Source organism: Marmota marmota, unplaced genomic scaffold, assembly GCF_001458135.2.
Source record: "Marmota marmota marmota unplaced genomic scaffold, marMar, whole genome shotgun sequence".
NCBI lineage: Eukaryota > Metazoa > Chordata > Mammalia > Rodentia > Sciuridae > Marmota > Marmota marmota.
The window spans coordinates 9410258-9432262 of NW_026000170.1; the positions used below are offsets into that span (position 1 = coordinate 9410258).

Sequence of the window (22005 nt, forward strand, 5' to 3'; positions counted from 1 at the left end):
TGTAAACTGATACATCAATGATTTATAACTCAACAAGTAATGCTCAATCAATGAGTCGATTTATTTTGGAAGGATATGGACATATTGATAGATTCCTCTGCTTTGAACTGCTTACAAAACTTGCCTGGACTATGTATCACATGTATGCTTTATTTTGGGAGGATATGGACATATTGATAGATTCCTCTGCTTTGAACTGCTTACAGAACTTGCCTGGACTATGTATCACTTGTATGCTTTGTGATCTATTTGTTGATTCAGTGAATTATGGTAGTGCTAGCGTATCTTTGCTGATGTGTCACCAGTGATGCAATTTTTCCTAGGAGCCGTTAATTGACTTGGTGTCATGACATTTCTGTATCCTCCTCCCTTCTACTAGTGATGGTCTAATTTTGGGGGCCAACAGAGGTGAGGCAAAGAACCTCACCCCCCACTGGTACATAGGCCTATCCACAAGTATGGCTATATGCTGGACCGGTAGTCAGTGACGGGTGTGATCCAATTGCAGTGGTATCAACCTAAGACAGGAGGCTGATGCCTAAAAGTCAGTTTTCCGATGATGGGTAAGAACCATATGTTGAATTGGACAAACCTAACAGGCACAGTCCCTAGCCAGATTGCTTGTTACTTAAACAGAAGGGGGGAGATGCTAAGAGCCAAGTATATGATGCATGGCATTTTTGGTCGAAAGGTGACACCAGCTAGCCATTGAGATGATATGATTATGTTAAGATTTGCATTCATATGGATATTGGACTCCTGCTGTTCACCTAGGCTGGCTACGGGACTCCTGGAGAGTTCCCATTGGTTGGGGAAGTACAGTAGGAGGGAGTTCCGGGGGAGGAGCTCTCTCGGAGGTCCGAGAGGAGGCCGCGTGGGTGGAAAAATCTTCCCGGGCGCCTACCGGACATTGGTGGCAGTTTCAAAAAATAAACTTTGTTCCTGCTTGAGTGGCTCGTGATTTTGTGCCCAGCCAGACTGCAGCAATTCAGATGGTCAAAACTGTGGACAAGGATGGATGATCATGGCCTATGCTGGACCATCCTTGATATTTCTTCTTGATCTATGTACCCCTTAGCAAGAACAAGGGATGTGAATTGTAAACCTCCCTCTTTTTGCATTGTTCTTCAGGCTGCCAGGTGTAGTGGTCTAAAACTGAATCTCACTGAATTAGCTTTTATCTTCCCTTCTCATCATATAAGGTAGGACAGAAGAGAGAGGTACTGTCAACTCTAGTTTTGTCCAGACTCTAAGGTTGGGGACTATTGCAGATTTCTAAATGGGAAATTCCAGCAACTGGCATTTAGATCTAATCGGGCCTTTGGTACTGTAATAGTCAAGGTTCTCTAGAGAAACAAAATGAACAGGATACATATAGATCATATATATGATTATGAAAAGGGATTTGCTAGATTGGCTTATATAACCAGAAGCTGGATAGTCCCACAATGGCTGTCTGCAGGCTGGAGAGCTGGAGGAACCTACAGCTACACAGTCAAAGATGCTCAAGGCTCAGAACAAGAGGGACCAGTGATGCTACTCCAGTTCAAGACCAAAGGATTCTGGAAACTCCTTGGAGAATCACTGGCAAAATCTACTTTGGAAGAGTGAAAGAGCTGTAGTCTGATGTCCTCAGGCAATTGCAGCAGTTATCAATAATCCATTCAATAAGAATCAAGCTTGCATCTGCTACTACTTTCTTGTTTTTCCAAATTTTGTTCAATCCAGACCCTCAACCTATTGGACAGTGTTGCCCAAACTTAGGGTGGCTCTCTGCTTTGGTTTGTTATCCTACATGCCAATCATTTCTAGAAATATCCTCATTGACACACCCAGAAGCCTCTTAACCTTAGGCATCTCTGAATCTAACCAAGTTGACAATTCAGATTAACTATTATAGGTACTTTGTGAGTAGTATTAGCTCTGGAAAGGATAGATCAATTCACCACTAGGGCTAGGTTGATGCTGATTTGTGCTGTAAGCCTCTATCTCAGAAGCTTCCAGAGAATCTCTTACTACAAGGGAGCCAATCCTTCACAGGTATCGTACACTTTACCACTCTTAAGTCTGACCTTCCCATGCTCATTCCCTGAGTGTAATCAATCCTACCTGTTCAGTTTCCTGACAATCTTAGTCTGGTCACAGGACCCGCCAGACTAAGGAAAAGCTAGTTGCACTCCATTTTGTATCTCTTACTCCATTTTGTATCCCCCTACATACAATCTTCTCTTTACCTGTCTCAATCATGTTCTGCTAGGTATGTTATGCTCAAATTTGGGACCCCCAAAAGACCACCGGAGACCAAGATCAATATAAGCAGCAAAGAGGTGTTTATTGCAAGCTAGCTTGGTCCTCTGCTTGCACACAGCAACTGGTGATGCTGAGAGGCCCGGGCCCAGGGTTTGCAGCAGTTTTATTCACTCTTTGGGGAAGGCAGGGACTCCACATACATCATAGCATCTCTTAGCAAATCATCACACACTGCGGGAAAATCATAAAACAACTCTAAAACATGATTAGCATATTCACTGGAGGGAACAAGTTGGGTAGGGGTGATTGGTTAGTACAAGACGGGGATTCGTTTGAACTGATTGGTTTAAGCCAAGAGGGGAGTACATGCTGAACTACATGGTTTCCCAACATTTTATCAACCACCATAAACTACTGGGAGGGTCATCTGGCATCCCAGGTATTTTCCCGGTCTCTTGCTGATTGATGGCTGCTAGGGGGTTGCTATGGGTCCCCACCTAGCCAGACAGAGTCAGGGACACTTGGCGCACCAAATCTCCCCTGTTATTTGCAGATAAACAACTCAGCAGGGTGGGAATGTGCCTAGGAGTGCTCAGTGGGTCTTTCCAAGGACAAGGGTCACGTCCCCTTCCTTGGACAGGCTTTGCTCTGAGGTAGAGGCTGGTTTTTCAGGTACACCCTAAGCCACACAATATGCTCTTGCTGGGACAGTATGACAATGTTGGCTATAATCTTCCAGGTTCCCGCAGATGTCTCCCTGCCTCAGCTTTTCACTTTCCAGTTGACAAACACAGAGCACTTTTTTGGGGGGGAGGGGGGGGAGTGGGTACCGGGGATTAAACTCAGGGGTGCTTGACCACTGAGCCATGTCCCCAGCCCTATTTTGTATTTTATTTAGAAACAGGGTCTCAGTGAGTTGCTAAACACCTTGCCCTTACTAAGACTGGCTTTGGACTCCAAAAACTCCTTCTTCAGCCTCCCGAACAACTGGGATTACAGGCATGCACCACCCCACTGGGCTCAAACGCCACATTGCTGTGCAGGTTTGGTTTTCAGCTAAGTTTGGATATTGTTCTGTTCTACCAGTTTTTCCATGCGAAAGTTAAGGAAGATAAAATTATTTAACATTTTTTAGCAGACTGTGTAAGATTTATTGGGAGTAGGTGGGGGAAACACCATGAACTCCCTGTAATTCTTCTAGGCCCTCCCTCCAGTGTGTCCCCTAGCTCCCTCTCCTAGTTTATATCACATAGTTTATGACACATCTATGTTTGGGTTATTCCTTTGTTCTATGATGAAATGGCACAGCTGCCACTGATGCCACCACCAGCTTGACTCCAATGTGCTCTTGTCCTTTGATGCACCAGAATTTCTGAGTCTCTAAGCACCTCTGACTGTCCACTGTCAAACTTCAATGAATTCCCTCTTTCACCCATGTTGCTGTGAAGCAGTATTTCCACTGCTTGAATCCCAAGCCACAGCGCAACTGGAATGTCAGCCTTCCTCTAATGCACTCTCTTGAATCTGCCTCATATAGCTGTCTTTGTGGGAGAATAAGTTTTCATTGTTTTAGAATAAATGGGCGACAGTGCAAATACTGAATGACATGTCAATGACATGCTTAATATAAGAAACTGCCAAAATGTTTTCCAGAGTGAGTGTACCATGTTCATACTAAAAGCAATGTGTGAGTGAGCTAATTTCCCACATCCTCACCAGTATTTTTCCTTGCAGTTTTAATTTGAAGATCCCAAAGATTACTTACTTACAAACTCTCTTTGATAAAATGTCTAATTATTTTATAATTAGATTTTATTCTTTTTCCCTTCTTTGTTTTCAGAGCTATGTTTTCTACATGTTATTATATTGTTTATAATATGGCTTTCAAATATTTGATTTGCAGTCTGTAGTTGGAATTTTCATCTTCTTTATGGAGTCCTTTCTGAAGTAATTTTTTTTTTTAGGTCAGGTTGAATTTATCAATATTTCTTTTTATAGATGGTGAACTTAGTGTCAAGCCTGAGAACCAACTTATACAGGACCTTGAAGTAAGACTAATGAGTTTAGACTTGGAAATATTAAGTAGATAAAAGAGAGTAGGAGTTTATTTTCTTTACTTTAGAGCTTTTGAAATTTATTTTGTATCACACACACATACTTCTTTTAACTGAAAATTTACATGAGACTGCACTATAATAAACAGATAAAAGTAAGATGCTGATTAAAGTAGAAACAAGGCTCAAGCTCCTGAGTTTTTGAACTTTTTCTTGTTTCTCTGCTACACCTGATGCTGGAATTTCTCCAGAGAAACATCTTCTTAAGATGCAAAAATATCCTACTTCAACATCATAAGCCAGAATCTGGGTTCCTAATCCAGAGTATTCAATTACTATTTTGTTTTCTAGGTTTTTACTTTTATAAGAAAGATTTAAAAGGTAAATCAGTAAACTGATATCAGGAAAAAGTTAAGGAAGATATAATTATTTAGCATTTTTTTAGCAAATTATATAAGATTTATTGGGAGTAGGTTGGGAAACACCATTAACTCCCTGTAGTTCTTCCAGTCCCTCCCTCCCGTGTATCTCCTAGCACCCTCTCCTGGTTTATATCACATCATTTATGACACATCTATGTAGTTATAAGTGATCTATGTGCCACCCCTTCAAATTCTATGCTTTGGGGGAGAAAAAACTGTGTAATCCTTTTAATTTATCTAGCACTGGAGTTGGTGATTGAAATGGATAGATATTTAATAAATAAATAACATTAGTAAAATATATACTTTAAGATCTGAGGTTTTCAGTGAATTAGTAAATTTCTTTAAAGTCTCTGATACCTAAAAGGCACTTTACTCTTTGCTAAAAATATTCTTTACCTAAATAAGCTACAAGGTTATTTTACAATGCTTTTGGAATAGGAGTTGTGATACCTTGGACAAGAGCAATAAAGCTGGAAGGCAGAAAAAGAGTTTTCAGCAAAACCCTTTAGAGCTGTCTGCATCTCTCAGTTTGTGTTTGATACCTAGAGAATTACTATCTTTGCTTGGCCCTTGCCCTTTTCTTCATAACTTGGGTTCCTCTTTGCAATGATTTTCAGGGATTCCCCATGAGATTGACCACAAATGACTACTTTGGCAACCAAGAGCTGCCCTCTGGGTGACAGTTTAGTTAAAGTCAGCTGCTGAGGTCCAGCCCCCACGGGGGGAGTGAGGGTCCAGGGGGTCGTGAAGGAGGAGTGGCATCAGAAGGGTCGGGATGACAGGTTGCAAGTTAGGAGCAACCTCCAGAAGACATCTCTCTGCCCCTAGAGGGACCTTTATTTTTATACCTTTTTTACAGGTGTTTTTTCAGGTAGTTAATGGACAGCTTCAAAGCCCAAAACTTTTTTGATTTACATAATTTTCAAGAATTACAATCTTTTCTGACATACATCGATTACCTAAGATATTGAATACATTGTTCAAAATATTTTTCTGTAACCTTAGATAATCATGATTAAACTTTTACATTTTTGCGTAAATCACTAGGTGCTAAGCAATGCAACTAGACTACATGACTACTGACCTATTATTATTCACTTCTAACTTTAAAGCATACCTATAATTATTTCATTAACCTTTAACTTTAAAGCATACTTATGATTATTGGTAAGCTTTCTTACTTCCAAAGTAAAATCCCAGTAAAACACACTTAAAGTAGTGAAAGTCTATTATTTAAAAGCCTACTACTCTGAAATGCCTCTAAAATATATCTGTGTTAATTTTACATTATTCTATTTTTAATTTCCAAGGTAATTTCCTTTTTTCATATGACCTATTTAACTGCTTTCTTAAAGAACTTCTTTGATCCTTGGTCAAAGCACACCAATTCTTATGTCTTTGTAATCTTTAACTAAAGGGCGGGCTTTACACCTCAACTCATTTGTCATTTATATTAACTATGTGTTTTCCATTTTCATCAGAATTTTCTGCATAAAGCAAAGGAGGGTCTATTGGTTGGGAAATGTATTTTTATTAGCCTCTTGTCCTTGAGGGGATACCATAAACTACAAATGGTGGTCCTTGTACTGTTGGCACAGAAATTGTTTCTCTGTAGCTAGGCTATTGTACAAGTTGTGGCTTTAGGATGGGATTGGGTGGGCTAGTGTAAATTGTTAACCATGGGATAAATATTTATTGTTGTTTAAGCTTGAGGAATAACACCATTGTTTGTATCCTGAGAGACACTGAAATGTACCTCATGACATGTCTCAATTGCATCCTTAGTCTCATTCTGGGAATTTTCCTACAATCTCAGACAATACGTAAGAACTTTTTATTATTGATTGACGTGTGCCCTGTTATCCATATCATGAGTATCATAAACAAAACACTTAACATTCCTAATGGTTCCAGTTTCCAGATGCTGCGGCCTTCCTGCAGCATCCCCCGCGATGTGACCCTGTCAGACAGCAGGTGCAGAAACACTTTCACCAGTCAGTTCTCACTTTACCCTGATTGATTTAACTCTTGTAGATGTTAAGCCAACTTGGAAGGCAGGGCAGCTAAATGGTTGCCTAAAACTTCAACTTATGGATACTTAATCATATCTGGAAATAACACACGATGGGTAAAGTCTTATCTTTTATATGCCCTCCTCTTAAGGCATTCAGTTTTTAAAAGTAACACAAAAGTCATCTGGGTTAGTAGGTGCTTCCATATATAAGCATTGAACAGATATAATCAAGTAAGGCCTGTTTAAAAATGTGTGAAATTATGAGCCTATCTTTGTCTAACTTGAATTAATAGTATTTTGACCAAAGTATGTTACAATTTTAGAAAACAAGAATGAAGGTGTTGTATAGTTGTAAATATAGCAAATATTCATTTAATATCTGTTAGCTAAGCACTAATTCAGCCCCTACTAATGTCTGTAATGAAGATTCTATGCTCATGTTTTTTACATTCTGGATGAGCAGGATAGAACATAAACCATAAAAAAAATTGAAGATGAAAATGTCAGATACAAAGAAAAATCAACATGTTATATATTAGCTGTTCAAACAGATAATAATTAAGATATCAATTCAGTACAGGGAGATACCACTTTGGCCAAACTTAGCATCATTTGGAAAGAAAATATTAGAAAAGGGAAGTATGTTATCTGGGATTTTGAAAATGGAAAGTGAAACCTAACATAGGGGAGTTCTTCAGGTTGAGAGGTGCCTGAGCACTAGGTTCACATCACCATTCCCCATATAAAAAAATAGCCTAGTGTTTAAACTGGTTGGAGTTGGGTTAATAGCAGGGGTGGTAAGAAAATGGACTCCTCTAAGAATTTTATAAAAATGAGACACATAATCTTCAGAAACAAAAAAAGTCATACAGCTTCAGACATTCATAAGCCAGTTTAGGAAATGACAAGACCATGGGTTAGGAATTGGGAAGATGTCTGTTGAGATAAATAAGTAGCAAATACTTAAGAACTGAAGAATTGATAGTATTTGTCCAACTGAATCCTAGACACCAGTAAAAGTTACCTGATATTACATTTTTGTAGTGGGAAATAAAAACTTGACTATAAGATTATCAGAATTTTTCAAAATGCCAAGATAATTTCGTAAGTCTTTAAAAAATGTAGAATAAAATGTAATAATTATCTAGCTCTTTCAAAGTATATGTGAGAAAGGTTTCTACAATATTCTTCAAATTTTGCTAATGTTTATCTCCTATAATCCCAATACATAAGAAAGTACAGGGCTCACACAGAAGTCAAAATGGATATATTTTGCCCAATGTATGCTATTTATTAGTGCAAAGAGGACATAAAATGTACTTTTGTATATTTCTAATTTCCCAGCATGCCCTGAAGTTCACTCACAAATGATACTAGCATTTTATTTTTTGAAGAATCTATTTAGTTTTACTTGGCGAATTAAGTTATTTTAAGTCATTACATGATATTGAAATATTTCTACTCAATATTGAAATATTTCTACTCAATATTAGAATTAATTAAGTGCATTCTAAAATCAGATTTTAGCTTTAATTTCTATGTGATTTTAATTACTTATAATTTTACAAAACATCATTTGACTTACTATTACTGTCATACTACATAGTATGAATAAAAATCAATAATCTTAGTCAGAAATTTTATCTTTTATAAAGACAATTCCAGTCTCATTTCTTTTTCCTTCTTACTTGACAAGGGTTAGATTTTCATTTGGATAAAATAAGGTACTCCAAAAGGTACTGAAGCAATTTAAAAATCATTCAGACTTTATGAGTTTAACAAAACCCATGTTTTCTCAACCTGCTCGTAAATGTTAATATTTCATTGTTTTGTATTATTTTTTTTAATTATCAAATAAAATTCAGTGAAAAGTTTCTTACATTTTTTATTGAGTAGCATCTTCATAAATAATCTTAGGGTTCAAGTCAATAAACTAAAGGAATTCAAACCAGGTTTCAGGCTCTTTTTTTCTTCATTACACTTCTGTAATTTTCAATGTAATATAAATTGTCTGGGGTTATTATTCAAATTGTGGATTCATTTACACATACCACTTTCAGATATCCTTAATTAATGTTGAACCAGGAAACTCCATTGAACCAGCTCCTCAGTGATCCTGAAGCCAAGACCATTTTGATAAACACCTTGTCAAGACTTCTTCTCTATCATCTCACATTAGGAGAAATTTCACTTGCTTTTTTGGCCCTGTGCAATTTAATTTACTGTAAAATCAACATTGGCCAATTCTATAATTATTTCAAAATTTAAATCCAGAATATTCTTCAGGAAAACAAAACAGTTTTAAATAAAATAGGCATAAAATGATTTCCCATGACTATAATAAATATATTCCTACTGATTTCAAAGCAAGTAACATGAGGCTTAGTAATAACCAATCAGGGTGCCTTTTGTAGTGTTAAGCAAATAGGTAGTACAGATATTTACCACATTGTTAATAAATCATTTTGGCCACATTTCAACCTTGAAAAACCATCACTCATCTCTTAATCATGCTGTGACTTCTTGTCTAATTCAACCAATTTAAAATATGCAAGTGGTTTGTACGGATGTTAGATTTGTGAGAAATGTAGCTTTTTGTGAGAAATATACATAATCTTCTATAGTTTAATATATATGATTTCTAATCTTCCAAATAAAACATCACGTGAAGAAGCAAACTTACCTCTGAAAGACATGGCAATAGACAGAATTCATATATTTTTAAGAATGCTCTCAAATCCTTGGATAGCTAGCTTTAGGTAGTATGCCTTGTATTTTTTGCATGGCTTTATTTTTAGTAACTCCTGCCCTACTTACCCTTTTGAATGAATGCACAGATGCTTCTGGCTCCTGTTTAGGGTACTGGTGTCATGTTGGAGCCCAGGCACACTTCTCAGTAGTGGAACACCCATTTTTGCTCTGCTAGCCCTCTTCTAGGACACCCTGTTCTTCACACCACTCAGATGCTATGAGAAGTTTGACTCCTGGTAATGATTTTCTGTAATCATGATAATACTTCTTCAGCTCAGTTTTGTTATCTCCCAGGATACTAAACATGGTGCATAGTCTCTCATAATATGATTTTCAGAAGTCCTAGATGATAGAGAGAATAGAATTATATGTTGTAATGGGTTCATAGAGTAAAGACGTTCTCATTAGGCATCAATTCATATGGTTTAAAATTCTGCCAAGCTGGGAATTCTGCCATGTCTTTTTGTGTGGTTGAGGAACTCACAGATATGTTTATACCAAATTTGGCAGTCAGTCTGACCATTACATTGCCTGTACTTACAGCAGGATCTGGCAGAGGCAGACACTTCATAAATATGTAAAAAGTAATTTAAATATTCATTGATTTCAAGAATCTATTATTATAGACTCTGGAAGAAAAGCAATAGAATTAGAATGTACAGAAGAGTTGAAAATCTACCAACAAGCTAAATCTAGATCTAGTGCTTCAGCAAATATTTGTGACACTTGAGATTTGATTAATAAATTTTTGAAGTACAAAGTGAGTATTATTTGGGCTCAAAAAGATAAACTGGTATATTAAATTGACAGATTTCCTTGATGGCACGCCAGAAAAATAAACAACTCACTCTGCCTACTTTCCCTAGGAATTTAAAAACTCCTTGGTGGTAAATAAAATATAACAATTTTCTTGGTAATCCACATGTTTTTTTCTGCATAAAATTACAAATGTACGTTCTGATAGATATCAGAAGAGATGGAGTCTGTGTTGGAAAATGATGATTCTAAAAGATGGACTGAAGGCCTCTTAATTGAAAGCTTAAAATTTAACTTGTGAAGCATTCAGGGCCAGAGAATGCAAAGCTCATGAATAGCCCTAAAAACCCAGGTTACTTCACATGTCCCTAAGTGCAGGTGTATGATGTCATACACACACACACACACACACACACACAGGCATGGTGAATTTGTGGTATCAAAACTAAGAAAATAACACCATAAGTAAGAAAATAAGATTGTATTCCTTCTTCAGAACTTTGCTACTTCTTGCAACAGAAAGGAAATAGAAAATGTTAGAGAATAAAAAGGTTACACAAGTGCCTAATGTTTACCTAATTGGCAAAGAACAACACAGCATTGGAGAGGAGAAACCTCTGCAGTCAAATGTTACACAACCAGAGAACTCTGGGCAATTTCTTTTTTGTGAGATGAATACATACATACACATACCCTACCTTCGCACAAACACAAAAATACACCCTGCAAAGAGCCAACATATCAGACCCATGTGAAACCAAGATTTATTGGCAGTTAACAAAGGATTCAAGAAAAGATCAGAGCAACATCCACTGAAAGAATATCTTTTAGGTTCCGACTTAATCAGACACTGAATCCACAGTTCCCCTTTTGTGCTTGAAATGTGTTGGATTTAAATCACAAGCATTTAACCCGTATTTTAAAAATTAATTTTCTGGATACTGTAATAACTAGAGGAGCTAATAGAGTGAGAATTTTTATTTCATTCTTTTGTTTTCTTTCTTCAAGTTTATTTATTCGTTTATTTAGAACCCAGAGGCCTTTGCTTTACCACTGAGCTACATCCTCAGCCCACTTTATTTTTTATTTTAAAAAGGGTCTCACTAAGTTGCCTTCGAGCCTTCTTAAGTTGCTGAGAGTGACCTCAAACTTGTGATCTTCCTGATTCTGAGCCACTGAGATTACAGGCATGGGATACTACACCCAGCTGAGATTTTTTTGTAAACATCAAACTCTATCATGGGAAGAAGATGAAGGAAAAGAACCTGAAACGGGGAGGAATATACCAAGCACATTTTGCTTTATTCACCTGTTGACAAAGAAACATTTCTCATTGGCTGGGGGTCTGTAAGATCTGTGTAAGCAGTAGACTATCTTGGAAATATTAATTAGTGGACAATGATTTCAAAAGCCCATACAGTAAGGAAAACACTGAAGTATTTAAAATAACAATAGTATTACTGATGATGATGATAATTAAAAATTTGAAGAGGAGAAATTTTCAGTAGGTTTTGACTATACAAAAAAACAAAGACAACAACAACAAAACAAGACAACAAATCTCAGTTCTAGGTTATGTTCCATAAAACCCAACTAAGTCAAATTTAAATACCGGCTTTTTAAAAGAAAATTAAAACATATTACAATGGCATGAAAAATTTTTGTACAAATAGCTATTATGAGAGGAGTTCCTAAGCAAAAATTTTATTTTTAAGTTCAATCAAAACTAAGGTATAGGGATGGATATATTCCATAATCCAGGAGATGTCATAAAGCTTTATTTTATATTTATAAGGATTTAATTTTCTATCAGTCAGTAACAACAGGTTCTTAGGAAAAATATAATTCCAAGGTGAAAAAGAAATTCACTCTATTTTCTTACGATTCTAAAGTCAATTTTTTCTTATTGTGTCTCCTCCTATGGAAAACAAGTTATCATCATCTACTTAGTTTATTATGTCTGAATTTAATTGTGTGGCGAAATGTACACATATTAAGTTGGAAGAGATTTTAGAATTATTCTGTCCCAATGATTCATCAAACCATTTAAAGTCTTTCAGATCAGAGAACAGGAGAAACACAATAAGCCTCAGACTTTCATACCAAAATTCTCAGTGAGTACAGAGTACAAAGGTCTTCTCCAATGACACAATCTCCATTATTGCCTCTAGTGCTTTTACAGTAATGCTGTACCTCTATTATCCAATTTCAGAATCATCTAAGCAACTACTTACAAAGATGCTTAACAAGTTCTTTCCAGTTGCTAATAATGCTTTTCATGGAACTGCTTCTTTCTGCCATCATAAAGTTTCCATACCAGCCACTCCATTCTACTTCACTTTAAAGTAATTTATCACTTTCCTATACTTAATGTTCCTTCAATCTATTTGGTAGTTCCACTGCATAGTAATCGAAAATATTTTTCAATGCATTTATTTTATTTACTTATTTTTATGTGGTGCTGAGGATCAAACCCAGGGCCTCGCATTTGCTAGGCAAGCACTCTACTGCTAAACCACAACCCCAGCCCAGTAATCTAAAGTACTATAGAAATATAATGTGTTGGGGATAGGTGTTCAATGTTTCAGTCAATTTTAGGGCGACTTGATTCTTTGAATATCTATGTCTATTTATATATTTTTTATATATTACATATCTCAATCTTTAATCTAGATTTAATAAAAATTTGAATATTTTTGCCAGATTATATTAGACTTCAAAAAAATTTTCAAAGAATCCATACAAACCTCAACAGTTCATCAGGGATGCACAATATTTAGGTAGTCTAATATCTAGGAGAAAATAAAATAATAAAATATTGCTTTTACTTATCTATAAAAACAAAAACTATAGTTTATTTAAGAAAGACATCAGCATGATCCATGTAAATAAAATGAAAATTTTCACTGAGTACTGTTGGTTAATTCTTAGTGCTAGTAATGTTCTAAACACTCATCAAAGATTCAGTATTGAACAAAGAAAACATTGGACCAACATTGGCATAGAGGGAAAATTCAAAAATAAATAGAAAATGTAGCTTCTGGCAGTGGTAACTACTATGAGGAAAAAAAAAATGAAACAATGGACAAAGGTAAACATGAAAATTCTGGGACAGAAGGAGGTTAAGAAAATTCCTCTTAGATCAAGATATTGATTTTAGCAGGGGACCTGCCAGTAAATACAACCAGGGTTCCTAGGGGGAAAACACTACTAAAAGGAAGATAGCCAGTGTGATCAGCCCTGAAACCTGTGACTTAACAGTAACAAATTAGATAAAATAAATGAAGAGCTATGAAGTATTCCACTAAGTATTGTAAAACATTGGTATTTATAAAATCAAAGCACATGCTTTTCACAGTGAAATTCATAAGTATCTTTTACTGTTCTTTTCCTTGGCCACTCAAAAATGAAATCTTGCCAAAGGAATATAAATTGAGAGAAACAAAAACATTGGTAAAATGGGAAAGATAATTTTCAGAATTCTTGAGCTATTATGGTCAATGTTATTACAAAAATACTATAAGCAAAGCAATGATGTTGACAATGGAATAGACCTGAAGAGCAATGCAAAGAATTAAAATGGTAACAACTGCATATAATTCAATTTGGGTGGCATCACATATTAGTGTGGAATAACATATTTTTTTTCTGAGAAAATTGGGTCATTATTTAAGAAAAATGGATGAATCGGTACCTCTTTTCACACATTGAAACAAAATTAATTCCATCAGAATTTGAAAGTTAAGTATTAAAAATAAAACCATAAAATAATTGTAGAAATAATGATGAGAGCTCAATTAGTAACTTTTAGTAATGAATAATATCCTAAAATATCTACAAGTGATATATGGAGATTAAAATATGAATGTGAAACTAAGAATATTTTCGACAGAGTGGGTAACAAAAATATGTAGGGGTGTCTTACAATTCACTATCAAAAGATGCAAAAGAAAAACAAGATGTCTTCACAGAAAAAAATACAAAGTGTAATCCTAGTCCCAAACTGAATTTTATTTACCAAAATTCATCTGGAAGAAATATTAAATTAATTAGGATACAAATTACATTTTTAGAAACTTTTAAGGTCTTTCTATATATCTGTAGATATGTTATTGTTATATATGTTATATATAGATTGTGATTGTTATCTGTTATTTGTAAGTGAATGGTGAATTCCATAAGCTGATATTGATAATATTAGTTGGTATAAATTCTCTATAGATCAATTTAGCTCTCTACGTATAATGGATGCTTTGAACATTCCTCTTCTGCCAAAAAAAAAAAAAAACCTTCTAGGAATTTACCTTAAGAAGATTACAAGGAATTTTTACATGTATAAAAATGTGAGGTCATTGCTGAATTATTTAAAACATAAATGTCAATATGAAAGTATTGTGTAAATTATAGTTTAAATATGAAGGGCTATTGTGAAAACAATAAAATGATATTTTTGTTAAATAATAGGATGGAAATTTACTTTATATTAAAATGTGTATTTACAGTTTCAATTAATTTTTATAAGGGAATGTTCTTTATTTCCATGTTCTTAATGAAAAAGATAGGTAAATATTTTTTCACAAATCACATAGGCAAAAGATTATGAAGTCTAGATTGCACTGTAACTTAAGTACACATTCATAAATTCACACTTCTATTTCTCATAACAGTATTTCATTAAAAAATAAAACTTAGAACACAGTAATGAAAAATGAAATTGTGTTATTTGCTGGTAAATGAATAGAACTGCAAAACATCATGTTAAGTATAATAAGCCAGACTCATTAAGTCAAGGGTCAGATGTTATCTCTCTTATATAGACACTAGAGAAGAAAATGGAACTTAAAAAGTGGATATCATGAAAATAGAAGGGAGATAAATAGAATAGAGATAGGGGAACAAGGGGGAGAGAAAAGGGAGAACTGGGGATAAAATCATCCAGATTATGCTATATGAATGTATGAATGTATTACATTAAATCCCACTTTCATGTATACTTATAATGCATCAATGAAAATATATACATAAATAGAAGAACGATGACCAGAAGAGTAGGGAAAGAGAATCAGGGTCAGGGGGAGGAAGGGAGGAAAAAGACAGGTACTGGGGAAATAAATGGAGAAAATTATGTGCATGTATGAATAAATCACAATGAACCTCACTATCATATGTAATTATTACATAATTAAAACATTAAAACACTAGTTTATATAGAGTAATATGTTATGGGTCCATGACCTTACTATATGTGATATTTATATGTTTAGCATGTGCCCCACCTCATACAGAATCAATATAAGAATCACACTCAAAACATTATTGCACCTTTTTTATGTGTACATCTGTGTATTATATATTCTAGAAACAGTTAATGAAATAAGGGTATAATGATTGTATATAGGTGATTTTCTTCTTTTAAAAGCAGCTTAACTTAAAATTGTAAAATTTTCAAGATATTATAAAAAATGCAAAACATTAATTGCTTACCTACATAAATATATTTTACCAGGCTTCATTATTCACTCTAAATCTTTCCAAACTACTGAGTGAGAATAAATACCCCATTACTATATTATTTTTGTAAACATACATTTATTCTATAACTATGTTATATTTTAAAATGTACTCAAATATCAATTCCCCATGTAATTTTGACTGCTTTTAGGATAATTTCCATAATATTCTTTCTTTTTTTTATTGGCACATTATAATTATACATAATAGTGGGATTCACTATGCCATATTTTCACATGCATACACTGTTTGCTCAATTTCCTTTCACAGTATCTTTCCTTTCATGCCTCGTCTCTCTACCCCTAATTTATTTTCTTACTGTAATGATTTCCCTTCTATTCTTCTTCATATTATTTTAGTTAGTAAATATGTGTGTGTGTGTGTGTGTGTGTGTGTAAAACCATCCATCCATGTTGGAATATAAGTGGGATTTAATAACTATTAAAAGAAAAATTAACTTTCTTTTTTTATAGATTTTTTTAAAAAAATATTTATTCTAATTTGTTGTATATTACAGAAGAATGTAATTCAATACATATTACAAATATAGAGCACAATTTTTCATGTCTCTGGTTGTACACAAAGTAGAGTCACACCATTTGTGTCTTCATATGTGTACTTAGGATAATAATGTCCATATCATTCCACCATCTTTCCTACCCCCTTCCCCCTTCCTTTTCTCCCTATCTAAAGTTCATCTATTTCTCCTATGATTCCCCCCATCCCCATTATGAATCAGCATTCTTATGTCAGAGAAAACATTTGGTATTTGTTTTTTGGGGAATGTCTTACTTCACTTAGCATGATATCCTGCAACTCTATTCATTTACCTGCAAATGCCATGATTTTATTCTTTTTAATGCTTGAGTAGTAGTATTCCATTGTGTATATGTTCATTCATCTACTAAAGGGCATCTAGGTATGTTACACAATTTTGCTATTGTGAATTGTCCTGCTATAAACATTGATACGGTTGCATCTCTGAAGTATGTTGTTTCTAAGTCCTTTGGGTATAAACCAAGGAGTGAGATAGCTGGGTCAAATCGTGGTTCCATTCTCAGTTTTCCAAGGAAATTCCTTACTGCTTTTCATATTGGCTGCACCAATTTGTAGTCCCACCAGCAATGTATGAGTGTGCCTTTTTCCCCACGTCCTCACCAACACTTGTTTTTGTTTTTTTTTCTTAATAGCTACCCATTCTGACTGGAGTGAGATGAAATCTTAGAATAGTAGTTTCAAATCATTGATTTGCATTTCTCTAATTGCTAGAGATGTTGAACATTTTTTCATATATTTGTTGATTAATTGTATATCATTTTCTAAGAAGTGTTTGTTCAGTTCCTTGGTCTATTTATTGATTGAGTTATTTGGTTTTTTTGTTGTTGTTTCGTTTTTTTTTTTTTTTTTTTGGTGTTAAGGTTTTTAAGTTCTTTATGTATCCTAGAGGTTAGTGCTCTATCTGATATATGAGTGTGGTAAAAATTTGCTCCCATTCTGTAGGCTCTCTATTCACATCATAGATTCTTTTGCTGAGAAGAAGCTTTTTAGTATGAATCCATCCCATTTACTCATTCTTGATTTTAATTCTTTCACAATAGGAGTCTTATTAAGGAAGTCAGGCCTAATCCAACACAATGGAGATTTGGGCCTAATTTTCTTTTATTAGGCACAGGGTCTCTGGTTTAATTCCTACATCCTTGATCCACTTTGAATTGAGTTTTGTGCATCGTGAGAAATAGGGGCTTAATTTCATTGTGTTGCATATGGATTTCCAGTCTTTTCTCCAATATATGTTTTTGGCGACTTTGTCTCATATAACTAACTTTGTGGGTTTGTCTCTGTGTCCTCTATTCTGTACCATGGGTCTACAAGACTATTTTGGTGCCAATACCATGACGTTTGCCTCCATCTTGCATAAATATTTAGGTTGAAACATAAGATATTAAAATATTTAAGAATTTTTTTATCTGCAAATGTCATTTTCATATGCCATAATTAAAATATTATGTTAAGAAATATATTCACTTGTGGTCATTTCCTATATTAACCAGGCTTGTAAATAATAAATAGTTAGTATAATTTTATTTTAAAAATAAGTAATTGAAGGATCATCTGGCAGCATATGTATAAAATTGAAATGATACTGGGAAGATTACAATGGATCCTGCCCAGGGACAACAACCAAATTTATGTTAAAAAATTAAAAGTAAATAAGCAAGTAAACAAAGAACCTATTGGCTCCTTAAAATATCTTTACTCATGGTAGAATGAAACCATGAATTTGGGTTACTTGTACCTGAAACTCCAAGTTGGTATTAAATGACTACATTAGTAAAAATCTGAAGAAAGTTGAAGCAAGGCCCTCTGTGGAGTTTATCAATGTAACAGAATGATTTCATTTCGATAGTAGTAGCATTAACTTTTTAAAATCATGCAATGCATTAAAAATGAAGGGAATGTAAAGGAAGTTTAGGAATAGCATGTAGAATTACTTAAGAATTTAAACATGTGATTAGGTATTATGATACAATACATAGTACAAGCTGATGTAAAGTAATGGAACATATTGCTTAAAATAGCTGTATGCAGGCACATACACATGTAAATGATGTCCACCTATTTTATGCTTGTTGAAATCAAGAAAATGAAAGCTTTGAAAGCACTTGTGTCACATTTAGTACACAAGAAATCTATTAGTTCTTATAAAAGCAAAAATTTTACATCTAGATATATATGGCCATTTTTTAATTTTAGAAGATACATTTTTGAAATGTATGACATGTTATATCATAAAGGTTAGTATTCAATATGGCATTATGTAAAAATGTGAATGTGTAACCAATGTGATTCTGCAATTTGTATTTGGGGTAAAAATGGGAGTTCATAACCCACTTGAGTCAAATGTATGAAAGATATGTCATGGGCTTTGTAATGTTTTGAACAACCAATAAAAAAAATAAAAGTTAGTATTCTCTGTAGACAAAAATAATCTAGCAGAAATAGAATGAATGCAAATTTTTCTCAAATATCTTACTATTCTGTAAGTTAAAATTACCATTAAGAATTCTGCATCATGGTGAAATTTTTTTTTCTAAATTTGTGCACCAAAGTTTTATCCTCCCACCGAGGATTGCTCAGGAAGTGGGAATGAATTAGGAAAGAGTATATATTTTATAAGATAGAGGTGGAAGGGAAAGGGAGGGAGAAGGGGAATTGCACGGAAGATAGGAGACCCTCATCATTATACAGAATACATGTATGATGATTTGAGGGAAAAATAAGAAGAAGTGTGTCACATTAGATTGGGTAGAGAGAAGTGATGGGAGGGGAGGGGAGAGGAAGGGGGGATAGGAAGGACAGCAGAATAAAATAGACATTATTATTGCTGGATGTATATACGTGACTGTATGACCAATGTGATTCTGCAACCTGTACACTCAGAAAAATGAGAAATTATACCCCATCTGATTCAAATGTATGATATATCAAGATTATTGTACTGTCATGTGTAACTAATTAAAACAAATAAACATAAAAAAATTTAAAAAAGATCATCTTCAGTTGTTGACTATGCTGCTCAATCCCTGGTTAAATTTATTAATGAAATGGGATATAGAAATTGCAGTAGGTCTTAGGGTGTGTGTCTCTGTGTCTGTCTGTCTTGTGCTTGTACAGTTCATTTTTTTTTAATTTAAAATATGCTGCAACTATCAGTACCACCAAACAGAATATTTCCAGTTACTCTCCATTTTCCCTCTGAATACTAAAGTTAGGCATCCACTAATCATACTACTAAAACAAAATATAGTTTTACAATTCTTATTTTTTCTAATTTATGTCTTTAAACAAAGGAAATTATAAGTATATATTTATTCACATTGACATGAGGACTTTTTAATTCATTATACCTGGTTGTCTTTATTTATCCATGTGTATTCTGGGACTATCTGGTGTCATTTGCTTACTTTTTATAAATTTGATTCCACTTATCTCTTTTGTGCTACTAATTTTAAATATATGACTTTTTTTTTCTTTTTTTTTTTTGGAGTGGGGTACGAGGGATTGAACTCAAGGGCATTTGAACACTGGACCACATACCCAGTCCCATTTTGTATTTTATTTAGATACAGGGTTTCACCAAGTTGCTTAGTATCTCGCTTTTGCTGAGGCTGGCTTTGAACACGTAATCCTCCTGTCTCAGCCTCCCAAGCTGCTGAAATTACAGCATGCACCACTGCGCACGGCGATATATGACATTTTTTAATGCTATAAATATTATTTTCTATAATTGTAGTTAAGAAACAGAAGTGCTTAAGTATATACCCTGTTTTATTAACACATAAATGTTTTATCAGTTATTTCTGCCTATTTGTATGAATCCTGTCTATAGACTGTGACCACTCTTCTCTAGCAAAGAGCTTTCCTTACTATTTCTTTCAATTTATGTTTCTTTTTTTTTTTTCTGGGAACATATTTAAGTTTTCTTATTTCTTAAAGACAGTTTTGTTAGGCTGGATGCGTTTGTATACACCTGTAATTCCAGGTTCTTGGGAGTCTGAAGCAAAGAAGATTGCAAACTTAAGGCCAGTCTCAGCAACTAAGGAACTTTAGTGAGACCATCTCAAAAATAAATAAATAAATAAATTAGTAAAAACAAAGGGCTGGGGATGTAGCTCAATGCTCAGTGGTAAAGCATCCCTGAGTTCAATCCCCACAACACCCTTCCCCCCCACCACCACACACATTTTCAGATATAAGATCCCTGGTTATCATTATCTCCCGACTACTTTGAAAATGGCATTTCACTGCAGTCTGTTGTTCATTGTGGTGAGAAGGCCACTGTTAATTTTCACTTAAATGTAATAACTTATGTGAGTTATTTTTTTATTCCAGCTTTAAAAATATTCTCTTCATCTTTGTCCTTCAACATTGTTACTATAAGGTGTCTCAGTGTGGATATCTCTGTGGTTTTCCTACTTGGAGTTCATTGAATACTTGTGTATATGAATTGATTTGGGGGGAGGGGCATTGTACCAAGTATTGAACTCTGGGACACTCAACCACTAAGCCACATCCCCAACCCTACTTTGTATTTTATTTAGAGACAGGGTCTCACTGAATTGCTTAGCACCTCGATTTTACTGAGTCTGGCTTTGAATGCATAATCCTCCTGCCTCATCTTTCTAAGCTGCTGGGATTTCAGGCGTGTACCACCATGCCGGGCTATAAATTGATATTTTTAATCAAAGCTGGCAATTTTTCCTCCATTGGTTCTTCAAAATTTTCAATGTTCATTTTTCTCTCTCTTCTCATTCTAGTGCTCCTACTATGTATATATTCATGCATTTAATATAACACCATATTTGTCTGAGATTCTATCCATTGTATGCTCTTTTCTTTTTGCTGTTAAGTTGCATAATCTTCATTATCTTTGAAGTCTTTTTAGATTCTTTGAAATTTTCATTTGCTTGTTTAAATTTGACATATGGGATTTCTTACAGTTTTTGTTTCTTTTTTTTAACCCTCTGTCTATGAATTATCATTATTGCTTTCTTGTGTCTCATAATTCAACTTTTTGGCAAAAAGTCAAAATTTTAGACAATATATATTGACAACTATAAATTGATGCTTCTGGGGCTATTTTGATACTGTTTTCTTTTTAGTACATATGTATCCAAAGAATGAATATATATATATATATATATATACACACACATACACGCACAAATAAATAAATATATATATATATGTATATCTACACACACATATATAAACACCTCCTACTTATATACACATACATATAAATTATACATACACATATGTGTAATATGTGAGTTTCCTACATTATTTTAGTGTTCACATATTGAAGTAGATATTACGTACATGGTTGTGTATAACTATGCTTGTACATATGACCTATTTGTGAATGTGTCCTTTCCTCAGGTTCTTGCAGCCTTGCAATGAGCCATGCTGTGCTTCTTTACACAGTTCAGGGTCTTGCAAGAACATTCAGTTTGTCAGCAAAATTCAGTTCCTTATAGTTTAGGAATTGAGACCTTTAGTTTCTGCATGTTTCCTGTAATTTCCCAAATTTGTATGTTTGACCCTTTCCATAGACAGTTCCTAACATGACTTTTTCTTCCTCAAGGCCAGTAGGAAGCTTTAGGAAAGTCTCTATCTGACTCTATCCCTTTCTCTCTCTCTCTCTCTCTCTCTCTCTCTCTCTCTCTCTCTCTCTCTCTCT

General features: G+C 34.4%; 1 long non-coding RNA gene across 8 annotated transcripts in view; it reads right to left on the reverse strand.

Moving 5' to 3' along the window:
- The window catches only part of LOC125611842, a 247541-nt gene that overhangs the window by 32809 nt on the left and 192727 nt on the right, over positions 1-22005 (reverse strand). For 5 of the 8 annotated variants that reach the window (XR_007342080.1, XR_007342078.1, XR_007342082.1 and 2 more), the window contains one exon: positions 7247-9836. This is a non-coding gene — a long non-coding RNA (uncharacterized LOC125611842). Of the gene's footprint in view, positions 1-2437; positions 2482-7246; positions 9837-22005 lie in introns of those variants that run through there. The other 3 variants (XR_007342081.1, XR_007342077.1, XR_007342083.1) reach the window with 2 other exon arrangements.